This window comes from Schistocerca americana, chromosome 7 (assembly GCF_021461395.2).
Source record: "Schistocerca americana isolate TAMUIC-IGC-003095 chromosome 7, iqSchAmer2.1, whole genome shotgun sequence".
Lineage (NCBI taxonomy): Eukaryota > Metazoa > Arthropoda > Insecta > Orthoptera > Acrididae > Schistocerca > Schistocerca americana.
The window spans coordinates 340,199,072-340,223,862 of record NC_060125.1 but is presented as its reverse complement, the minus strand read 5'-3'; the positions used below and the strand labels follow the sequence as shown (position 1 = coordinate 340,223,862).

General features: G+C 42.3%; 1 protein-coding gene across 1 annotated transcript in view; it reads right to left on the bottom strand.

Annotated features, from left to right (window-relative positions):
* LOC124622512 (fat-like cadherin-related tumor suppressor homolog) overlaps positions 1 to 24,791 on the bottom strand; it is an 883,388-nt gene that overhangs the window by 664,210 nt on the left and 194,387 nt on the right. The window lies entirely within an intron of this gene.

The following is a 24,791-nucleotide window of genomic DNA, read 5'->3' as shown; positions in this document are numbered from 1 at the left end:
TTATTGAAAAGTGTAAAAAGCGAACATGTTTTATATTGTAACTGATTTGGCAAAGTGAGGCCTAAAGAAAGTATTTGTTGGTTTTGCTTCTTACCGTAATTTTACATTACACGGTTTAGCAGAACCAAGTCTTTTTTAAAAAAATAAAAGGATGTGTTAAATCGCCGATGAAATTCACATTTACGTCGTTTGGTTTGCAGATGACAAGCTATCAGTGCAGGACACCATACTGTTGGTCCTGAAAAACCATACAATGTAAAACCATTGTAAGAAGCGAAACGAACAAAAACTTTCTTTAAGCCTCCCTTTTTTAAATCAGTTACAACTTAAAATACGTTCACTTTTTACACTTTTCAATAAACAAAAAACCACTGATGATGGCACGGAGATGCTAGAACATGTTCTGGTAAAAATAAAAAAAAGTGTGCTTGCAAAAAAGCGGAACCCATATCCTATAAAGTAAATGTGTCCGTTTGAGAAAAGGGACCCTCTTCCAGAAAAGGTCCAGCCAAAAGTTAGCAGCGAAAATCATTCTGGTACCTGTGGCAGTGGACATCTTCCACTGCAAGCTCTTTCCTCTCCACATTTTTGAAGGATGTAATATCGACCAAAACAAGAAAAAAAAGTCGAGTAAACAACGGTGCTAAAGTGCATAGGTTAAGAACTGTAAGCACTTGTTCATTTTCTATTGAAGAAGTGTGCATTGTTCTTAACGTATGTATTTTAGAGCCTATATTTACTGGCCTTTTTTTTCTTGTTTTGGCCCGTATTACCACCTCAGAAAGTCGCCTATCCTACAATCTTAACAACAAACGTGCCTCTACCAGGACTGTATTCCACTTTCAGGGCTGTCAGAAAGATATTCACCTGTAACTTCCAAACCGATCGTTACTGAACCAGAATCGCTTACTTCAGATTGATACGTGTACCCTTGTTTATCATCCCTAAAAGTTTTTAACATCACTGAATCAAATATTCAAATGTGTGTGAAATCTTATGGGACTTAACTGCTATCAGTCCCTAAGCTTACACACTACTTAACCTAAATTATCCTAAGGACAAACACACACACCCATGCCCGAGGGAGGACTCGAACCTCCGCCAGGACCAGCCGCACAGTCCATGACTGCACCGCCTTAGACCTCTCGGCTAATCCCGCGCGGCATCACTGAATCACCCGGTATGTAGAAGGAAGTATATGTATATACTGCTATCATTCTTAGGAATGTACACTTTCGAGATTTTAACAGTAAACCGCACTGTGACGTACAATGCCTCGCTCGTGGCGTCTGTCATGGATGAGCATATTTGTGAAGCTTTCGGGATTAGACAACGAGTTGAAATGAAACACGCTGCTCTTCTTTCTATCTTGTATATTTTCTCTCTCAGTCCTGTCTGTAAGTGTCTCAGGCGGAGGCCGAAGGTTTTCAAACACAGCTCGTTCGTGAGTGGACTAGATCTCCTTCAGATCCCTGCAATCTAACTCCCTCTACCATTCTTTTTAGTCGTACCACTTCAAATGCATCTGTACCTATACATCCAGATATGTAGTGGATGTCTATGGTATTATTCGTAAATGGTGTAATCAAACAATAACGGGCCTTTAAGTCAATTTATGCCAATATCTTACATTTCTGTTGCGGGTCAGCAGCAGCTCCTGACATCAAGTGTTCATTCACTGCAGGTGTTCCTGTACGTCTTTACATTTTCCCACCATCGCGACTTTTCTATATATGATAGCGTCATCCGAAAGCAGCCAAATGGAGCTTGCTTATATCGCGAACACTAATAGCTGCACAAAATACACTCGTCTGAAGTTACTTCTACGTCTGAACGAAAGCTATGTTCTATATGCTACAAGCACTTCGATTTGATGCTTGCCAGACCATGTTAATGGAAATGTAAACATCATCAACTCAGAGGAAAATAACAATTTGGACAATATGGATCCTACTTCCGAACGTCGCAAGTATGTAGAAATCTGTGAGTTTAGAGCTGAAAAACAACTGAAGACGCTTAATAGAAGAAAGGCCGTTCGACGTGGTGGGATAGTCATTACGTAGTGCACAGAACAAAAAATTGCTAGAACTCAGCAATCCGTGAGACTGAAAACAGGAACAAGTAGCTGTTATCTTTTAAGCAGGATCTCAGAACCGATGATTGGATCTGAAGCCCTTTCTCCCTAATATCAATTCGCTTAAATGTTTTACAACTATTTTGTGTTTGTGTATGATGACACTTACGGAACGAACGCGGTTCCTTAACAATCGACCGTGCAAAACTCTATTTACTCAGATTCAGGAGAGTAAGGCTGTATTTCGGGGAGCACAATTCCATCTGGTGTTTCTTGACTTCCGAAAAATTTTAGCTAGAGTTCAAACGATCACCTATTACATTACATACATACTTCTGAAATTGAAGACTTCTGGTAACCAAGACCTAGTATTGTCAATAATGCGTATTAAATAAGAATAAATTTTTTTCATTTTCATAACATTCTTTATTTTACTTTATTTTACAGGTCCGCCTTGATCACACAAACTTTTACAATTTGCTATTACAAGTTTCGGCCACTGCCATATTCAGATCATAAAATATTCTGATGTAATATGAACGTCAACTAAACATGTAGGCACATAGTGTGTGCTTACTGTGTACCTACATGTTTAGTTGACGTTGATACTACATCGGAATATTTTATGATCTGAATATGGCAGCAGCCGAAACCGGTAATAGCGAATTGTAAAAGTTTGTGTGATCAAGATGGACCTGTAAAATGAAGTACCAAAAATATGATCACGGACTCATTTTCAGACTTTATGTCTTCAATCATTTCTGGTATCAGTCAGCTTCGTCTATTATGTAATGCAGTTTACTCGCAACGACCACAGACATTGCTACAGGAAAAACTGACTGAAATTTGAGATTTATCGGAATAAGGGCAGGGGGTGTACCACCGTGTATCTGATTTGCCAATGCTACATTTCGAAACACTTCCATACCTGAACACGATTTTAATAGGAAGACGTAATATAGAGCTACAAAATCACAAAAATCTACAGGAAGGAATCTGTAGATATTAGGGAGCATGGACAACATTTTTCGATACGAATCGCCATTTATCAAAAAGAGTATAATATGCCTATCAAATTTGGGTTGTTGTTGATTAAGTGGTAGTAGCAGTAAAGTGTGATATCACGAGGGTATGTCCATGGAATACCGCCTCAGCTGTGTGACTGGATTCGCGATTTCCTCCCACAAAGGACACAGTTCGTAGTAATTGATCAAAAGTCATCGAATAAAACGGAAACGGTATCTACAGAGTGGTAAGTCTGAAAAACTTTTAATGATGTTGCAGGGTAGGTTAGACTGAGAAATAGCTGTTAAGAAAAAAATCGTTATGTTGCGCCGTTTCCGAGTTAATTATCATTGAAGTTAGCCAATCGGGCTGTTGCGCGCACAAATTCAAGCGGTGCGTCAGTGGCGGAGTAGCCAAAAGTGTTCTCCTCTGGTTGCTAGAAGCGAACAAAAGAGCGATACAAGAATTGGACATGGGACGGAAATAAAGATATGGTTCAAATGGCTCTGAGCACTATGCGACTTAACTTCTGAGGTCATCAGTCGCCTAGAACTTAGAACTAATTAAACCTAACTAACCTAAGGACATCACACACAACCATGCCCGAGGCAGGATTCGAACCTGCGACCGTACCGGTCGCTCGGTTCCAGACTGAAGCGCCTAGAACCGCACGGCCACTCCGGCCGGCTGTTATGAGAGCAACTGACACTAATTTTATCTGGCGGACCACTTGAATTCGCAGTCGCAACGGCCTGATCGACTAACTTTAACGCTAATTAACTCGGAAACGGCGCAACGTATCAGACTGTTTTCTTAACGATTATTTCTCTGCGTAACCTACTCTGCAACACTTCTACAAGCTTTTCAGACTCTTTCTGACCACCCTGTAAATAGCAGACAAATTGATCAGTATGCTGAGAGTGTTAGCACATAAAGCATCTAGTAATGTTATAAGAAAATCAAGACCAATTGCAGAATGACTTAGACAAATCTGTACGGTGCGAGAGGTGGCAACCAACTCTAAACAATTAAAAGTGTGAGGTCATCCACATTAGCATTAAAAGGAATCCTTTAAATTACGGTTACACGATAATTCATATAAATATAAAGGCTGGAAACTCAACCGTAGACCTAAGGATTACAATGACGAACAATTGAAACTGGAACGATGACACAAAAGGTTGTGAGAAAGGCGAACCCAGTCACCTTTTACTGACACAACACGTATAAGATGCAAGAAGTCTTCTAAAGGGACTGCCTGCACTATGCTTGTCATTCTTCTTCTGAAGTCTTGCTGCGCTGCGGCTGGTCCCGGCGGAGGTTCGAGTCCTCCCTCGGGCATGGGTGTGTGTGTTTGTCCTTAGGATAATTCGGGTTAAGTAGTGTGTAAGCTTAGGGACTGATGACCTTAGCAGTTACGTCCCATAAGATTTCACACACATTTGAACATTTTTTTTTTCTTGCTGTGCGGTATGGGATAGGATTAACGGAGGACGTAGAAAAGTTCATAGGCGGGCAACTCATTACGTATTATTGCGAAACAGGGGAGAGTGTGTCACGGATATGATAAGTGAGTTGGGGTGGCAGTCATTAAAACAAAGGCATTTTTCGCTATGACGAGATATTTTCACGAAATTCAATCACCAACTGCATTATTCAAATTCTGGAATATTTTGTTGATGCCCAGAGAAAAACGATCATCGTAATAAGATAAGAGAAATCCCAGATCGCAAGGAAAGATTTAACTCTTTGTTCCTTGCGTGCGATGTTAGAGACTGGAACGGTAGGGAAATAGCTTGAAGGTGGTTCCATGAATCCTCTGCCAAGCACGTAAGTGTGAGTTGCAGAGAACTCACGCATATGCAGATATTGAAAAACAAGACATTTCAATGTGTAACGTGCTCTATGTACAAACTTCACACACTCATTTCGTTTTTTTTTCAACCTTCTACTCACGTAGAACACTGCCGCTTCCAACTACTTTTCATATGAGGCTTGTTCAGCGTAGCGCAAGTCGGGCGATAGTTTTGGTGTCATTTGCAAATATGCACCATGCGTTTCCATGTGAAGCCCCTGCACGTGTACTGCTCTTAAAGGTGCAGCTTTGACTGCAAGCAAGACAAATCTGAAGCCTGTTGCCAGTGAACCATCTAGTAACTAAGAACGACGAAACCTGCCGTCTAACTACCAAGTCTCCAATGTTCCTTGTATTTATTTTACGAAACACTAAGGACAGATAAGGAATTAGAACGTCACCGACCAGCTGGCGATGCACACCGTTCCTCACCTGCATTCATTATCGAGGACGACGATTTTCGTGTAGGGCACACAAAGGATAGGACACTCAAGAAATAATTAATACGAGAAAACTGTGGATTAATTGTTTCAAAATTTATAATAAATAGATAGGTAATTATAACCCTATTAACACACAAACACACACACACACACACACACACACACACACACAAAATAACGTGTGTGTGTGTGTGTGTGTGTGTGTGTGTGTGTGTGTGTGTGAGAGAGAGAGAGAGAGAGAGAGAGAGAGAGAGAGAGAGAGAGAGAGAGTGAGTGAGTGAGTGAGTGAGTGAAAGAGAGAGAGAGAGAGAGAGAGAGAGAGAGAGTGAGTGAGTGAGAGAGAGAGAGAGAGAGAGTTTAAAAGGCTAAAGACTACATCAAACGTGGGAAAATATGTTGTCTGATTTATCAGAGCTGTCAGGAACATGCAGTGCAGGATTTGCCGTTGAAAAAAATACGGAAACAACTCATACAAATCACTATGGTTGCTGTCATTGCAGAGAGATCAGTAACTGAAATCTAAAACATTATGAATACGATCGTGCGCTGGCTTTTTCCGTATTGAAATGTCTCACAAAATGTACTAATTCTTAACATTGTGACCAATATGTGATACGAGTTCTGTCACGATGAATTAATAAAACGAGCCGCGATCTCATTCGCGCTTTTGTCTCTGAACTGCGGAGATTATGCCGTCGCGCTCTGTCGGATTTTCAGCGACCCAGAAAGTTACGAGTGGAAACGTGGACACGGGTAATTCCGCGAGATTAAGGCTTGATTTACGAATTTTGTTTTACACATCGGAGAACATATAATTAGCCCCGAAGGAGCGCCAGTCAGACTATATGGCTTGATTCACATTTTATTTGCTTGTAGACAATCAAAATACTCGGAAAAAAACTAACGATCTCCATCTACAGATAGGTTGCCAGGATTTAGCATAAATCATTATGAGATTGATACACGTTAATCCGTTGTACGACAATATTCGTGATCATCATGAATTCATCATGCAACAGATAATCGATGCTATGGGAAAATAATTTGGAAACGCTAGAGTACCTCGCATTCACTTATTGTACAAAAGCTTTTGACATAGTAAAAAGACAACAGCTATGGAAAACACCTTCCGAGAATGGTTTTCCGAGCCATACCTCAGACGCTTTATAACGCATTTGTAGACGCACCGCTGTCTTAATAGACGTTACCGATGAAGTTAATGTTCATGCAGTTAACCAAGGGGTTAGCCAAGGCGGCAATCTGTAACCAGTGTTGCTCACATTGTTATTGAGAATATGATTAGAATATGGAAAGGTAAAGTACCTGATGGGATTAAGCTAGCATCCTCTGAACCATAGATCAAGCAGTTTGAGTAACGTCTACATGTATACAGTGGCACAAAATATATATAAACTATTTAATTGCTCATAACTTCGAAATTTACAAACGGAAACGTCCCATTTTCGTTGAAAGTGCAGCGTCAAAGTTATTGAAATCGCTATAGGCGTTCCAAATGGTCACCATAAACATCCACTCATAGGCTATGTCGCTGAACTGCTCCAAGAACTACCAACTGCAGCTAGATGTCTGCACAGGAATGCTCGATGCATTCTCGAACTTCATCCACTGTGCGCGGTTTTTGGGGGTGAACGACGTCCTTTAGTTTTCCGCACTGTTAAAAGTCCAGAGCCGATAAGTCCGGAGAACTTGGTGGACGCTCAACAACACTTCTTCGGCCTATCCACCGTATGTGTAGAGGTTCTCCCTGAAACGATTATAGTAGTGGGGTGGTGCACCGTCCTCTTTAAAGTAAACCCTTTCTTCCCCATTCAACCTGCAGATGTCACGTAAAATGTATGTCCCGAGCTTCTCTAGGTACACTTAAACGTCACTCGTGCCGTCACAATCAAACTCCGATAAGATACACTATACCACACATTCAATGCTGGTAAATTCAAGGCTTTGTCAACACTGACGTGCGTACTGGAGGTGGCCCTATGGACGCAGTTGTTACGATATACTGTGGCGCTGTGTTTAAATTGTGCTTCATCAGATCAAACAGGCATCTCTGCAAACATTTCATAGTTGCGAATCATGCCACTAAACCACACGCAGTACTTCATTCCAGGATCAGGATCGTCCTCGTACATTAACCTTCGCAGTCTCCAAAATGCGCTGAAAACTTGAGCGACTCAGCCTGGTTTCACGGGCACGTTGTCTCTCAGACTCGTGTGGTGAGCGGGTGTATAGCTGACATAGCACTGGAGTTCGCTGCACTTGATGCTGTTACGGGTCATCCAGATCGTTGTTTGTGTACATCTGTGACACAACCTTAGACGTCTCGAATGCGTGCTATTGTCACACGTGCCGGTGGCTCTGTTTGACACTCATATCGCCGCTGGCGTTGAACCTCATTAATGTTTTCGGACTTAATGCACCACTTCAAAACTGCCTTCATCTACTGAACGTCAGCCTTGCACCAGCGATGGTTACTCACGAAACTGAAAACGAAGAAAAACCCGATCACAAAAAAAGCAAAACAACACCTATTTTGCGTCTGCCAGAACAATAAACAGTGAAACTGCACAAAATGAGACGCTTCCGTCAATTAATTTGAAAGTTGTCGACAATTAAACAGTGTAGACACTTTTTTGGGCCACTTAGCATTTATTACAATGGAAGTCAATTTCTTTACAGCCGTATTTTATTTTGATGCTTATGTCACGTTACATATAATCGATTTTAAGATAGTATTGTCTCATCTTCAGGTACCTGTTAGACGTGTTTTATCAACTAATGTCGTAAGCACTGCAATTGTTGTTCTACCAAGGAACGAACCTATAGTGCGTCTGCTACACTATTTGATACAAATCACAAAACTGTGTCCAGAATGCATTGTTTCACAGAATTTTGTTCCTGCTTCTCTTCTATAGTGCCTTCCAGCATCTCAATGTTAACATCGTCGAAAAATTAGGATTACTGCTTTCAGAAATTCTGTTTAGAGAGCAAACGGCTTTCTAACAGTCATCTTCTTTCAATGCAATAAAAATAAGATGACTATAACAAAGAGAAAAAACCCAAATAGTAACTTGTTCGATATGGAAACAGCCAGAGTTGCAAGATTCACTTTTTATTTAAACGAAGACTGGTTTCGGTTTGCTTTAACACATTTTCCAATTATCTAGATGGATAAGACAGTAGTTTCTTGAAAACAGCATAGAAACCATCTCAAGATTACACATATACGTATAAGATAGTACAAGATTAGTGGTGAGCATCTTGAGCATGTCACATCGTACATTTTGGGGGTAATATTAAGAAGAGATATGAAAAGGAACGATCACACAAAATCTTTATTAGGGAAAGTGAACGGAGACTTCGAAATTTGGAAGAGTTCTGGGAAAAAGCAAGGCATCTCTAAAGACAATCTCATACAAGACGTTTGTGCGACCAATTCTAGAATATTGTTCCATTGTTTAGAGTCCTTATCAGTTACGCTTGACTAGATAGAAAACGAATTCAGAAACACGGTGTAGGATCGTAACATGTCGGTACACTCCATACGAAAGTCAAATGGGAATGCTCAGGGAGCTTCAATGGAAACCTTTAGAAGAAATATGACGCATCTCTCGCGAATCCCTGTTGAGTGAATATAGAGAATCTATATTCGAAGAAGACCGACCTTTCTGCTGCCACAGTCGTTCATGTCATAAAAGGACCATGAGACCAAGATAAGAGATATTAGGCCAAGTACAGAGGCAGTCAGACAATTATTTTTCCCACGCACATTGCGCGAATGGAATAGGGAAAGAAAGGTTGACTGATACTGGTTCCATGTACCCTCCACTAGGCATTGTACAGTGGCTTGTAGAATATATGTGTAGATTTGTTCTCGTGGAGGCAGCTATTTGCCGAATTTCCATAGTACTTTCAGCTGTTATTCATGAAAATCAAATCTTTAAAGCTACATTTCCTTGTTAATTTTGATATTTACTTCATGTTACACTGGCGGAATAAATGTCTCAGCACCAAGGAGTTATGCGACATAAACGAAAGTTGGGAGGCATGTTTGTTCAAATATCGCGGCAGTCGCTTTTTTTTTTTTTTTTTTTTTTGTCATCGGTCTACTGACTGGTTTGATGCGGACCGCCACGAAATTCCTTTCCTGTGCTAACCTCTTCATCTCAGAGTAGCACCTACGTCCTCAATTATTTGCTTGACGTATTCCAATCTCTGTCTTCCTCTACAGTTTTTGCCCTCTACAGCTCCCTCTAGTACCATGGAAGTCATTCCCTCATGCCTTAGCAGATGTCCTATCATCCTGTCCCTTCTCCTTATCAGTGTTTTCCACATATTCCTTTCCTCTCCGATTCTGCGTAGAACCTCCTCATTCCTTACCTTATCAGTCCACCTAATTTTCAACATTCGTCTATAGCACCCCATCTCAAATGTTTCGATTCTTTTCTGTTCCGATTTTCCCACAGTCCATGTTTCACTACCATACAATGCTGTACTTCAGACGTACATCCTCAGAAATTTCTTCCTCAAATTAAGGCCGGTATTTGATATTAGTAGACTTCTCTGGGCCAGAAATGCCTTTTTTGCCATAGCGAGTATGCTTTTGATGTCCTCCTTGCTCCGTCCGTCATTGGTTATTTTACTGCCTAGGTAGCAGAATTCCTTAACTTCATTGACTTCGTGACCACCAATCCTGATGTTAAGTTTCTCGCTGTTCTCATTTCTACTACTTCTCATTACCTTCGTCTCCGATTTACTCTCAAACCATACTGTGTACTCATTAGACAGTTCATTCCGTTCAGCAGATCATTTAATTCTTCTTCACTTTCACTCAGGATAGCAATGTCATCAGCGAATCGTATCATTGATATCCTTTCACCTTGTATTTTAATTCCACTCCTGAACCTTTCTTTTATTTCCATCATTGCTTCCTCGATGTACAGATTGAAGAGTAGGGGCGAAAGGCTACAGCCTTGTCTTACACCCTTCTTAATACGAGCACTTCGTTCTTGATCGTCCACTCTTATTATCCCCTCTTGGTTGCTGTACATATTGTATATGACCCGTCTCTCCCTATAGCTTACCCCTACTTTTTTCAGAATCTTGAACAGCTTGCACCATTTTATATTGTCGAACGCTTTTTCCAGGTCGACAAATCCTATGAAAGTGTCTTGATTTTTCTTTAGTCTTGCTTCCATTATTAGCCGTAACGTCAGAATTGTCTCTCTCGTCCCTTTACTTTTCCTAAAGCCAAACTGATCGTCACCTAGCGCATTCTCAATTTTCTTTTCCATTCTTCTGTATATTATTCTTGTAAGCAGCTTCGATGCATGAGCTGTTAAGCTGATTGTGCGATAATTCTCGCACTTGTCAGCTCTTGCCGTCTTCGGAATTGTGTGGATGATGCTTTTCCGAAAGTCAGATGGTATATCGCGAGATTCATATATTCTACACACCAACGTGAATAGTCGTTTTGTTGCCACTTACCCCAATGATTTTAGAAATTCTGATGGAATGTTATCTATCCCTTCTGCCTTATTTGACCGTAAGTCCTCCAAAGCTCTTTTAAATTCCGATTCTAATACTGGATCCCCTATCTCTTCTAAATCGACTCCTGTTTCTTCTTCTATCACATCAGACAAATCTTCACCCTCCATAGAGGCTTTCAATGTATTCTTTCCACCTATCTGCTCTCTCCTCTGGATTTAAGAGTGGAATTCCCGTTGCACTCTTAATGTTACCACCGTTGCTTTTAATGTCACCAAAGGTTGTTTTGACTTTCCGGTATGCTGAGTCTGTCCTTCCGACAATCATATATTTTTCGATGTCTTCACATTTTTCCTGCAACCATTTCGACTTAGCTTCCCTGCACTTCCTATTTATTTCATTCCTCAGCGACTTGTACTTCTGTATTCCTGATTTTCCCGGAACATGTTTGTACTTCCTCCTTTCATCAATCAACTGAAGTATTTCTTTTGTTACCCATGGTTTCTTCGCAGCTACCTTCTTTGTACCTATGTTTTCCTTCCCAACTCCTGTGATGGCCCTTTTCAGAGATGTCCATTCCTCTTCAACTGTACTGCCTACTGCGCTATTCCTTATTGCTGTATCTATAGCGTTAGAGAAGTTCCAACGTATCTCGTCATTCCTTAGTACTTCCGTATCCCACTTCTTTGCGTATTGATTCTTCCTGACTAATGTCTTGAACTTCAGCCTACTCTTCATCACTATTATATTGTGATCTGAGTCTATATCTGCACCTGGGTACGCCTTACAATCCAGTATCTGATTTCGAAATCTCTGTCTGACCATGATGTAATCTAATTGAAATCTTCCCGTATCTCCCGGCCTTTTCCAAGTATACCTCCTCCTCTTGTGATTCTTGAACAGGGTATTCGCTATTACTAGCTGAAACTTGTTACAGAACTCAATTAGTTTTTCTCCTCTTTCATTTCTTGTCCCAAGCCCATATTCTCCTGTAACCTTTTCTTCTACTCCTTCCCCTACAACTGCATTCCAGTCGCCCATGGCTATTAGATTTTCGTCCCCCTTTACATACTGCACTACCCTTTCAGTGTCCTCATACACTTTCTCTATCTGTTCATCTTCAGCTTGCGACGTCGGCATGTATACCTGAACTACCGTTGTCGGTGTTGGTCTGCTGTCGATTCTGATTAGAACAACCCGGTCACTGAACTGTTCACAGTAACACACCCTCTGCCCTACCTTCCTATTCATAACGAATCCTATACCTGTTATACCATTTTCTGCTGCTGTTGATATTGCCACTATGAGGATGCAAATAAAGTTTGCTTTAAATACACGCTGTACCGGTCGTGAGCGTTAGTTGCCTTTGAGACTGGACGTGGTGAGTTGACATTAGTCAATAATGCAAATCCAAGGGCAGCTCCGAGCCATAGGCGCTGTAGCGTGCATTCCACCGCCCCCATACCACCACCACTTGCGACTTCAGCGGCGTCAAGCGAGAGCTCATTGGAGAGCAGGGTTGGAATGTGGTGTGTTTTCTGATGAAAGCTAGTTCTGCCTCGGTGCCATTGATGCCTGTTTGTTGATTAGAAGGAGGCCAGTTGAGGCCTGCAGCCAATCTGTCTGCTCTCTAGACACACTAGACCTACACCTGGAGTCATGGCCTGGGGGTGTGATTCCGTATGACAGCTGGAGCATTCTCGTGGTTAATCCTCGCACACTGACTGCAAATTTTTACGTCAGTCTGCTGATACGACTTGCTGTGCTGCCATTCATGAACAGTTTTCCGGGAGGGGTTTTCCAACACGATAACGATCGCCCACCTACCGCTGTTGTGATGATCTACAGAGTGTGGACACGCTGCCTTCGCTTGTTCGATAACCAGATCTGTCTCCAATCGAGCACATAAGGGACATCATCGGACAACAACTCCAGCGTCATCCACAAACGGCATTAATCATTTCTGTATTGAATGACAAAGTGTAACAGGCAAGGAACTCCATTTCACAAACTCAAATCTGACGCCTGTACAACACAATGGATGCATATTTACATGCCTGCATCCAACATTCTGGCGGTTTCTCCGTTAATAACGTAGCAGCATTTCACATTTGCAATGCCTTATCTCGCGCTTACATTAACCTGTCATATTGCAATGTTAATCACTTACATAAGTTACCTAGACCAATGTATTCGCAAAATTTCATTACTCTACGATAATTATTCTTCGATGTTGCGTTTTTTTTCCATCAGTGTACATACAATCGATTTCCGTAGAATATTCTCTCAATTTCAGGCTGAACGGTCTAAGGCGCTGCAGTCATGGACTGTGCGGCTGATCCCGGCGGAGGTTCGAGTCCTCCCTCGGGCATGGGTGTGTGTGTTTGTCAATAAACATTTATGGTCATTAGTCCCCTAGAGCTTAGAACTACTTAAACCAAACTAACCTAAGGACATCACACAACACCCAGTCATCACGAGGCAGAGAAAATCTCTGACCCGGGAATCGAACCCGGGTGTGTGTTTGTCCTTAGGATAACTTAGGTTAAGTAGCGTGTAAGCTTAGGGACTGATGACCTAAGCATATAAGTCCCATAAGATTTCACACACATTTGAACATTTTTCAATTTCAGGCGCGGCGGATGCTTGTGGATGATCGGCGGCTGTCATTGAGAATGAGAGCAGAACAGTTGAAGATAATCGAATATAGTGTAAGCACTAATGTTCACGAACATTCGGAGATGTTGTGGATACCCAACAATGCGCAACCACGGTGCATCGAAAGATTCCGCAAGAAGCGGTTCCTGGCGGTTTCCAAGAGCTTCACACCGATGCCAGCAGTGTTTTGTTGCTGATGGTGATTACGTTGGAGGTCAGGAAAGGTATTTTCTTTGTAACTCGTGTTTCCTTTATTTTATGAGACCATTCACCGAACTTTTCAGACGCACTTTGTGTTAATACGAGGGCGGATCAGAAAGTAACCTCCGATTGGTCACAGTGCGGGTTGTGGGGGGAGTAGCGACGCCATCTGTGCGTTCACGCACTCAACAGGTCAGTCGGCATCAAGCCGTGGTCGAGTGAACGTCGTACCTGCTCTAGTTTAGTTTTTGTGGCAGTTTGAAATGTGTGCTGCAATAGAAAACCCCGCCAAATGTGAAGTGCTGCTGTCATAAGGTTTTTTACAGCCAAAGGATATTCTGCAGCAGATATTCATCGTGAGCTTTGTGCCGTGTACGGACCAAGAGTTATGAGTGAAGGAGTTGTCCGTGAATGGGTACGTTTATTTAAAAGTGGACGAGAAAACGTTCATGATGAAGAGAGGAGTGGTAGACCATCATTGGTGACTGACGAACTCGTTCAGACAGTTGATGCAAAAGTTCGTGAAAATCGACGTTTCTCAATGTCGGAGTTGTCTACTGGTTTTCCGCAGATTTCTAAGACTCTCTTGTACGAGATAGTGACAGCAAGATTGGGTTACCGTAAGTTCTGTGCACGATGGGTGCCCAAAATTCTTACCGACCACCACAAAACTCAAAGAATGGCCTCTGCATTAGACTTTCTGTCACGTTATGAGGACGAAGGAGAACCATTGTTAAACAGAATCGTGACCGGTGACGAAACCTGGATTAAGTACGTGAACCCTGAGACAAAAGAACAATCAAATATGTGGGCACATTCAAATTCGCCTACCAAACCAAGAAAAGCCTCGCAAGATTTTTCTGCCAGAAAACTGATGGCAACGGTGTTTTGGGATGCCAAAGGGGTGTTGTTGGTTGAATTCATGGAACGTGGTACGACCATTAATCAAGACGTGTACTGTGAAACAATAAAAAAGTTACGACGGGCTATACAGAACAAACGCCGTGATATGCTGACTTCCGGTATCGTTTTTTTGCACGATAACGCCCGTCCTCACTCTGCTCGCAGAACAACGGCCCTTCTTGAGTCCTTCAAGTGGGACGTTATCAACCATCCACCTTACAGCCCAGACCTGGCGCCAAGTGATTATCACCTCTTCATGCATTTGAAGAAATGGCTCGGGTCACAGCGGTTTGATGACGACGAAGAGCTCAAAGATGCGGTCACAGGCTGGCTCCAGGCACAAGCGGGTGATTTTTATGCAGAAGGAATTTCAAAGCTTGTGAAGAGATACGATAAGTGCCTCAATCGCTATGGAGACTATGTAGAAAAATAGTGCAAAGATGTAGTTGTAAGATGTATATATTAAAATATTTTTATTTAACTTGGTGTATTTTTTTAAATCAACCGGAGGTTACTTTCTGAACGGCCCTCGTAAAATATCCCCGAACAATCTCCGAATTTTTTTCGGAGGCCTTCAGGTTCACACTGCACAAAATATGATGTGGGTTGTTTGTAATTTTTACGCCACTGCACAATGGCAGTACAAGCGTATGATGGCAGACTCGTGAGGAATCCGTCAACGCCGGCAGGGCATAGTCGACACGCGATCCTCTCGTCTCGCAGCATCCCACCGCGCCACGAACGCTGGTGCCAAGAGACTCTACCATTTGCGACCGCACAATGCGCCCCTAGATTCTCTATCTTCGGCGAGGACTCTACGGGCGCTGCGCGTGACGTCACCGGTCCCCATAAAGAACCCGGCGACACCCTCGGCCCGCGGCCCGACAAGATTTACTTCCTCTCCTCACGCCGAGTTATTATTTCACTTCCCTTTCTGCCGCAGCGGCTCCACCTTACCAGATTTTTCTTCTCCCTTTTCCGGCCTCCAGACCTCGTGTAAGTTTCATCCCCTTGTCAAAGGACGTGAGTAATAGATATCAGTGGGTGGCAGAGGGAGAGTAGCACCAGGCAACTTGCCAGACCCTCATTTCTTAGCTGCCCGTCCTCCACGCTAACACGTTTATCTTGTTTCCTTTGTACTGCTCTCATAAGGCTATGAACACTTTAGGTACAAACAAGCGATGTCGAGAATTACAAATAACTGATACTTCTCCTTGTAACCCGCACAAGATATAAGGGGTGGACAGAAATATGGAAACACCACAAATACCACATTACGGTGTTTAACACGGCACAGGAAAACCGTTAGCGTTCAAAACAGCTTCCAGTCGTTTCGAAATGGATAAATGCAAACCCTGTATGGTTTTAAAGGGAGTCCTGCATCCATCTTCCTGCAAAATAGTGGCATGTTCGAGCAACAGTGATGGAGGTGGATAACAGTCACAGTAGCCACGGGATATGCGACAATTTATACTTGTTTTCACAAAACCCGTCTTGGATGATGCGAGCAGTGTGACCAGTGGCCCATCGCCTTGGAAAACAGCTTCACAATATAAGAGAACAAATATTGCACCATGGGATGCGACGTTGCGGAGTTTCCGTGGAGCCCAGGGTATGCCATGAGATGACTGCCAAAAATCAGCACCAAACACCAGCCATATTTCATTTTTGGGACGTAAACTCAGCCAGAAACAAGTCTCATCCGACCAAATTACGTTCTTCCATTGCTCCATAGTACAGGCTTTATGACTTCTGCATCATGTTTCTATGTCACGGCCATCACATTCACTGATGAATGGTTTTGGAAAGCCAGCTAGCCCTGTAAATCTCTTCTTATGGAGCTTCCTTCCTGCTGTTCTATAAAATTTCGAGAGAACCGCCAGATGTCTGTAACTTGCTGGTACCATATTTCGCCGCAAAATCTTCTGGCTACCTTCAGGTGAATACTGACGAGGAATACATTGAGCTCCCCTATTTAAGAACCCGTCGACACAGGCGTGGTGTCCTGCGTGGCATTGCGCCTGAGTTGCTTGAGCGCATGCGCATTTTATTCATTTATTTCATTAACAGTACAAAGTAACCCACCGCCCTGAAATGTGAGGTGGGTCGGATGCTTCTGAATCTAATAGCAAAGACTTCTCATTGTTACAATCTTATTGGTATGCAGTTGTTAATGGTTTTCTTTTTCATAATACAAATATGACCGTCTTCGAAACGCTCATACCACTCGTAAACTCTTGTCTTAGTCATAGCAGATTCGCCGAAAGCGACAGTCAATATTTCGACGCGGTGCTGCACTTTATTTCATTTTTCAAGCAAAATTTAACGTAAATTCTTTGATCCACCTTTTTCGAAAGTAAAACTTCGCCGAGCACTCGGAAACGCGTATAACCTCTCCGACTATCAACAGTAAACTAAATATTCAAAACAGTTGAAAATGCAAACGTACATCATGATCATGTGTAGTAAAAAGATAAAAAACATGAAAATCGGGTGCATAAAGCCCTCGAGATTAAAAAATTTCCCTTACTTTTTTATCACACTTCGTAAGCCCTGTTCCGAACGGTTTCCTGGGTAGAACACATTTAATGTACATTGTTATTTATCTCCTGTAACATTAAATATAGAAGAATAGTTTTTAAAGCGGAATTTTACGTGTCCATTCGAAAAAGCCGGGGTATTTATTTATCGATATGTATCAGTAGGGACAATAAAACAAGAAATATAACTAAATAAAATAAATGAGCATTTGGAGGCTGCGGATCAACACATAAAAAGGAGAAAAGAAAAGAAATTACGAAGAGTAGACAAATTTGGGACCGCTCCATCGAATGGGTACGTAAAACTTCTCTTTAAAAGTCATTTTCCTATATTGAATAATGCTGCCACATTTACATGCTTGTATAAATTTTGTAACAATCAAATTTCAATTATCTGATCATCCTAAAGCTCAGTTTATTATACTGACATTAATTTCATTACATATCTGCTCTGGTTCGACTGCTACTAATCGATACTTGAACATATGACATAAGCAATTCTCATTTTGTAACTCCAGAATACCTTCCACAAGAGGAGAAACTAGTTTTTCATTGGCATTTATGTAAAAAAACACATATACATGTTAGCCGGCCGGGGTGGCCGAGCGGTTCTAGGCGCTACAGTCTGGAACCGCGCGACCGCTACCGTCGCAGGTTCGAATCATGTCTCGGGCTTGGGTGTGTGTGTGATGTCCTTAGGTTAGTTAGGTGTAAGTAGTTCTAAGTTCTAGGGGACTGATGACCTCAGAAGTTAAGTCCCATAGTGCTCAGAGTCATTTTTGAACACATACATGTTAGGTACATTTTCCAACTAATAATCATCGTAATACACGAAACTTTATGAAAGATATTGTTGAGTAACAGATTTTGCGAATTTCAATACTAAAAGCTAAAAACAGTGTAAAACTTTTTGTTGCAGAGGAACGAATCAATACGTAATTCTGTAATTTCAGTGTTCATGCACCAGCATGTTTTTGATTGTAGACCATAAAATTTCTGTTTGTAGTAGTAGATTATGTAACCAGCGTTTGTTAAAACGATATACATGCGGTGGGGAATCAATCATCAGGGTCTCAATCTTCTGACAGTTTTTGTGATCTACACTCCTGGAAATGGAAAAAAGAACACATTGACACCGGTGTGTCAGACCCACCATACTTGCTCCGGACACTGCGAGAGGGCTGTACAAGCAATGATCACACGCACGCCACAGCGGACACACCAGGAACCGCGGTGTTGGCCGTCGAATGGCGATAGCTGCGCAGCATTTGTGCACCGCCGCCGTCAGTACCGGCCAGTTTGCCGTGGCATACGGAGCTCCATCGCAGTCTTTAACACTGGTAGCATGCCGCGACAGCGTGGACGTGAGCCGTATGTGCAGTTGACGGACTTTGAGCGAGGGCGTATAGTGGGCATGCGGGAGGCCGGGTGGACGTACCGCCGAATTGCTCAACACGTGGGGCGTGAGGTCTCCACAGTACATCGATGTTGTCGCCAGTGGTCGGCGGAAGGTGCACGTGCCCGTCGACCTGGGACCGGACCGCAGCGACGCACGGATGCACGCCAAGACCGTAGGATCCTACGCAGTGCCGTAGGGGACCGCACCGCCACTTCCCAGCAAATTAGGGACACTGTTGCTCCTGGGGTATCGGCGAGGACCATTCGCAACCGTCTCCATGAAGCTGGGCTACGGTCCCGCACACCGTTAGGCCGTCTTCCGCTCACGCCCCAACATCGTGCAGCCCGCCTCCAGTGGTGTCGCGACAGGCGTGAATGGAGGCACGAATGGAGACGTGTCGTCTTCAGCGATGAGAGTCGCTTCTGCCTTGGTGCCAATGATGGTCGTATGCGTGTTTGGCGCCGTGCAGGTGAGCGCCACAATCAGGACTGCATACGACCGAGGCACACAGGGCCAACTCCCGGCATCATGGTGTGGGGAGCGATCTCCTACACTGGCCGTACACCACTGGTGATCGTCGAGGGGACACTGAATAGTGCACGGTACATCCAAACCGTCATCGAACCCATCGTTCTACCATTCCTAGACCGGCAAGGGAACTTGCTGTTCCAACAGGACAATGCACGTCCGCATGTATCCCGTGCCACCCAACGTGCTCTAGAAGGCGTAAGTCAACTACCCTGGCCAGCAAGATCTCCGGATCTGTCCCCCATTGAGCATGTTTGGGACTGGATGAAGCGTCGTCTCACGCGGTCTGCACGTCCAGCACGAACGCTGGTCCAACTGAGGCGCCAGGTGGAAATGGCATGGCAAGCCGTTCCATAGGACTACATCCAGCATCTCTACGATCGTCTCCATGGGAGAATAGCAGCCTGCATTGCTGCGAAAGGTGGATATACACTGTACTAGTGCCGACATTGTGCATGCTCTGTTGCCTGTGCCTATGTGCCTGTGGTTCTGTCAGTGTGATCATGTGATGTATCTGACCCCAGGAATGTGTCAATAAAGTTTCCCCTTCCTGGGACAATGAATTCACGGTGTTCTTATTTCAATTTCCAGGAGTGTAGTTTGATTACAATTCGGTAATCATATTACGAAATAAACACGTAATTCCGAAAGCGAAACATCGTGTCAACCTAAATTTCTTGAAATTTCTCTTGACACTACCAAATTATTGGGTAGATTACCAAGAACTCAGCAAGTTGCAGCAGATTTTGGTGTAGCAGATACTCGAAAATTGTTTTAAAGCCACTGCAGCATCGGAGATCGCCGAGAAACGAAGATGAGTGTTTGCTATTAACTGTTAGCTCTGCCGCATTTGAAAATTTCGCAAACCATTTGAAATAAGGCATATACACTTATGAAGATTGTGGCTTCAAATAACCGATTCTATCACATCCCTGAAAACTGACTATTCCTCCTGGGAATCTCTGTATATGGTAAGAAACTGCAAACCGCTGTCCGCAAGTTGAGCCTACGGTGTCAAGAATATACTACGAAATTCCCTTCTAGTAAGAAAGACTTAACGGTACAAAACTGTTGAGGCGTTAGTGGCCACTTGTTGACATATTGCCTGTTAGTTTTTGTTCCGGGATCTTCGGCTGATGTTTGTCTAGCGATTTGACGTTTCGCCACAACGAGTGGCTAGTATTGTAAAAAGATCATCCTCCAATGCTGGTGGCGGAGTTATATCCGTTACATTGTATACTGCATTCCTGAATCGATGTTTCTCTTTAGTTTACAAAATTTCGGAAGCTGCAGTACGAGACAGTTCTCTCTCTCTCTCTCTCTCTCTCTCTCTATCTATCTATCTATCTATCTAACCCTTGCGCGCGCACACACACACACACAAACAAACTTTTAAAATAGTTTTATAGTGAAGTAGGGTGCGTCAGTACGTCCATCTTTGTACTGTGTTGTGGAAGGGATTACGGCATGATCCTGCCCGCTGATCCTTGAACCGTAGGACAGTGACCGTACCGTCATAAAGCCTAAGTGCCTCAACTAGAACAAAGGGTCCGAGTTTTTTGTTCTATTCGCGGCATTTGAGCCCAAGCTGCCCTGGCGACCGAGACATCCGCTTTATATTGCCTCGCTGGCGACGTAATTTGAGGAACGCCTCTTCTTTTTGCAGCCAAGAATTCGCCGTTAGACCAATAACGGGCACCTAGAAAGTCGCGTGATTCACCCGTCCTCCTTGCTAACTTCTTTTCTCTTCCGTTGCTGCGAAATTATTGGAATTCTGGTAGAGACATTCTGACAAAGGAGTGAAATAGTTCTGAAAAACGGAGGGCACAAAATACAGCTCTGCCAAAGAGAGGTCGCGTAAGGTGGAACTGATTTCACCTCCGATCTGTCCCAGACTTTGATCAAGCACAGCAGTAAAAAGTATGCCAGCCTCTCCCGTTAACGACAGCTATTTTTCAGACAGTACGTTCCCACACGACAACCATTAGTCCTCCGTAATTCAGCAAGTACAAATCATAACGACCTGCACAATGCAAACGGCGGAATAATTACAAATTTTCATGTATTGATAACACCGCCTGCTTCTACTGTAAGTTTTCTGTAAAAATTATCTACAAATCAAAATACTCAATTTTTTTCCCATAAACCCTCCTTGTGTAACGTCAGCCTTAGATACCGTATTCAACTGTTGACCAACATTGACTGTTTGTTGGCCCTGTGTTGCACATGTGAACAGTGCCGTGAAACAAAAGTGTAAACTTAGTGAAATACTGAATTTGAAACAATGAAACTAATCTAACTAATTGTGTACTCAGTGAAAATTATTCAAAAGAAACTCAATAACGAAGTAAATTATGAAAGTCGTCTGGCATGAAGTGCAATTTCTGACTTGAAATGTCCACAAAAATAAAATATTGCTCTACTCGAAAGCAAAGTAACAGTTTGAGATCAACTACACAGCTCACAGTAAATTAATTTGCTTTATTAACACAACACCTGATAATTCTGACTGTTTCCGCACAAGAAAACTAAGTCAGCTCTGCCCCGAAGTAAAAGCAACTTCTTCTTTTTTGCCTAGTGTACTGAGAAATCAGCAGATGCGTCAGCTAAAGAAAAAATGAATTACTCACCAGAAAATTTTGTTTTGTTTGTGAGAAACAATCTCTGGCACCGTGTGGCGCAAGGTGCAATGCACACACGATAAAACATTCAAAACTTTCCTAAGAATGATGGAGGAGGGTTTTACTTTAAAGAAAGTCGATCTCAAAAAATCAGACTGTACAACATAAGAAGACCCTCACTAAAAATTACAGACATTCCAACTAATTGCGTTCTTTGTAACAATGAAAGAAATAGATCAAATTAACACTAATCATGAATTTTATTAGTTATGTGAGGGATAAAGATTTTCTTCAATTAATAATCCTGACAAACAAACATTTCGTCTTGAGCATGCATTGGTTACCTTGAATAATTCCTCCAAAAAAATCTTCTACATCAATAGGATCAGTAACTATGTTTACAGACAAGTTTACATCTCCGTAATAAAATATTCCAGGTTCACAAACATCAATCTCCATCCCTAAGAGCTCAACTGCTCGGTACTATGCCTCAAATAAGAATGCTCCAGCGCTGCACAACTGACAGGAGCGCAAGCCAACCACAGATGAATGTGGACACAGAGTCAAAGATCTATTCACCACTCGTGCAGCGTACTCATTTATCTTTGTCCCACTCCCGTAGAGGTGACTTACTTGTAGTGATAGAAAACAAATGAAAATATTACACTACGATAAACATGAAAGTATTTGCTTTCAACTATCAAAAATTGTAATAATTTTTGGCCTGGTGAAAGACGTTTTCTCTAAAAACTGCAAGGCAATATACAGCAACCTTATTATCGTTATCATAAGATCAGATATATAGCCGTACAACTCGTATTATGAAAACCCTTATTCCGACATATAAGTATTCAAACATTTTCTGGAACCTCCTTCTATCGGATATGCCAGTATTCTGATAGAGAACAGAGAAACAGAAATTAATTACTCTTCCTACAAATAATGAAAAAAATCAATTCTCTAGTATCTGACTGCGAATTTTAAAATATTCTCTAACGTCTCCTAACTATTATGCCGCAATGCTCCAGGACGCAACAGACAACTTACCTCGTCTTGCTGCTGCAACTGTGTGACCATAAACATGCCAAAATAATTGAAACGAAGTACTGCACAGTGCAATGCATGGTTGAAACTACTGATGCAACTACTCCTATGGTTTTTTTTTGGTTTTTTTTATAAAAATTGAATGATGAAGAGAGGTTTGGTCAACAAGTTGCAAGCGGTGTAAAAAATAAAGGGAACCAACAAAAACTTTTAATTTACTATAATCTCTAAATGAAGATTCACACATTGACAAACTTTACTCAGACCCCTCTTTTCCATGAACAGTTTGCAAATTTTAATTGTTCACAATGTCTATAATCCATAATCAAGTATCTAGTCAGAACAAAGATACGAATACTACTCTCAATGTATACATACAGAAATTCCAGTGCGCAAGTAAGCAACAACTACGTGCAGCAAAAAGAGAAATTACCAAAAATACTCAATTAATACCAAAGTCTCCTCCGGCGGTACTAGCACGGTCATGGCAGGCTGTGACCTCTCCTGACGCGCCGCTTCTTTCCACGCCAGGCACCATCCAACTACTCTCAGCAACTGTTCGATCGCTACCACTCGCGATAGTAATATCTTAGAATCAGAGTTCGTGTTTGCACGTAACAGCAGAATCAGTAGCCAACTTTCCAAAAAAATGTGAACGTCCAACTTTCAATCAAATAAAAGACACAAAAAGTATATTTCATTAGAGCTGTCTAAAGTGAATTTCCAAAATACTAGACACTTACATAAGACTTCTTCACACATTGAAATCGATGTAATAGTGACCGTGCAGTTGCTTCCCAACATTTAAAAGGTGTTGCAAAGCGGAACACGGACCTGAAACCTTGCCGACGGAGCAATCCATTCGCTGCTCACGCCCCCGCCCCCTTGCCTTCCCCCCTCCCCCGTGCACGCTTCAAAGCTTGTGTCAATACACGGGAGAGCTTCTGTGGAGTTTCGAATGTAGGAGAGAGGTATTGACGTACAGTCGGCTGTTGGGCGGAAGATTCGTTTTGTAAATATCCAATATTTACGTCTTCCAGCTTATTCTTCTTGAACTAACCATTTCTCCTAAGTAATGGCAACGTACTGTCATTAATTAAAGATATTGTATAATGTGCGCCATCAGTGACGATTTATCCAGTACAATCACTTTCACCTAAAATGCAATTGCATGATTTCACAGATGGTTCAGTACAGCATACCGCTCATTTGTTACAACTTTTCGCATGAACCAAAAGGAAAAGTAAGGATGGTGGCTAGGATCTAGAATGGAGAGAGTTCCTTGCGAACGCAACAGAATCTGTAGATTGTCACTATAATTTTCAGCAACAATGGGACAGCGTTGCTTGCACGAGACAACATTGCCGATTTTTTCCCCGCAATTTCAAATATTTACAGCCAGGTAAAGACGTGTCGAGCAAAGAAATGCGATTTTTCCGGACGTAGTTAAGCTGCAGGAAACGGCTTTCGGACGTAAATTCTGTGTCCCCCCCCCCGAAATTTGCCTCTGGTATGGCTGAGTTTTTCAGAGTGACCACAATAAATAAGAAATGCTACAGGCGAAACGCAAAAATAGAAATTCGTTGCATTGAGATACTGAGGAAAAGCCACTGAATAGACTGCTCGTTCTTTCCGTAATAATAAAACGAAAATAGTCTTTCGTACTGATAGTCACCTTCGAAATAAAGCGCGAGTAAGGAAAGAGTAGTTCATAATAAATACTTACAGTCAAGTGTGTATAAGATATAAGATAAAATGTGGCGCCTGTCTGAAGGACAAAGATGCAGATCTTGTCCGCTTTAGAGAACACTGTAATGCTATTAACATGTATCACAAGCCTGATATAAGTCGTCATGGTCTTAAACGAAGCCATTAGGACACAACTGAAGAGTTTGGAATTTTTACCATTTGAAGTACCTTACAGCTGTTGAGTTAACGATTTCTGTAACAAAGCTATTTCCGAAGTATTTTCCGGTATGTAATGATGAAAGGACATCATTACATATGATATATGC